The sequence below is a fragment of the Salmo salar genome, chromosome 24 (genome assembly GCF_965601325.2).
Source record: "Salmo salar chromosome 24, fSalSal1, whole genome shotgun sequence".
NCBI lineage: Eukaryota > Metazoa > Chordata > Actinopteri > Salmoniformes > Salmonidae > Salmo > Salmo salar.
In genome coordinates, this window is record NC_138314.1 from 15,469,481 (window position 1) to 15,470,550 (window position 1,070).

Here is a 1,070-nt window from a genome sequence, read left to right on the forward strand (position 1 = left end):
CTAACCACCAGGACCAAGACTTTACATGTTGCGTTTATATTTTTGTTCAGTGTATATACAGGCGTATTTGGAGAAAAGACAGTAAGAGTTAACAATATTTAAGGCATGAGTAAATGTTTTGCTTCTGCCAAGGGTCAAACACTTATGTGGTAATAACTCCCACTCAGGTTCACAAATCATTAGGCCAAATCACCAGAAAATGGTTAAATGTCCCTCTGAAAACAGGTGTGTGTGTTTGTGTGTGAGTGTGTTTGTGTATGTGTGGGTGTGTGTGTGTGTGTGCGGGTGCGCGTGCATGCGGGTGTGCGTGTGTGTGTGAGAGAGTGTGCGTGTGGGTATCAGTGACACATCACTGCTATCACAACAGCTTGAGGGCAGTTAGAAAGGAGAGACATAAAGTGGGAAGGAGAGATAGAGAGATATAAATAAGGAAGAAGAGATAGAGATATAGATCAGGAGGGAGGGAAGGACGGAGGGATCATTCTCTGCCCTCTCTGTCGAGATGGCTCCTGTTAACGATGTGCTGCTCTGATCTTCTGACTGGTAATGAACAGCTCCTCTCTACAGAGTTCACCTCCATGTCCACCTGGGCTGTTGAGTGACTTCTACAGAGGGTACTAGAGAGGAGGAGATCGTGGGAAATCGAAGGGGATCACCATAACCCCATGGAGGGGGCCTGGGCAGAGTCCCATAGAGGCTGCTTGGGTAATGGTGTGAAGCCTGGCATCTGCAGATATACTCCATCGTCTGTGCCTTAGCTTCCTTCCCATTGACTGGCCCTGTGTAATCCCTGAGCCTGCAGTAGATATCAGGACTAAGACCCAGCACGTCACACTACAGCTCCAGTTACTGCTCAGAACAGAACAGCCACACTGGAAAAGAAGCCATCAGCTACAGAGACAGAGTCTCGGTCCCAAATTGTATCCTAGTAGGGCTCTGTTCAAAAGTAGTGCACTATGTAGGTAATAGGGTGCCATTTGGGACGGAGACACAGAGGGTGTGATGACCTGCATGGAGACTTACAGTCACAATGTTAAGGGAATGTTCAGACTCACGCCGATCCCAATCAC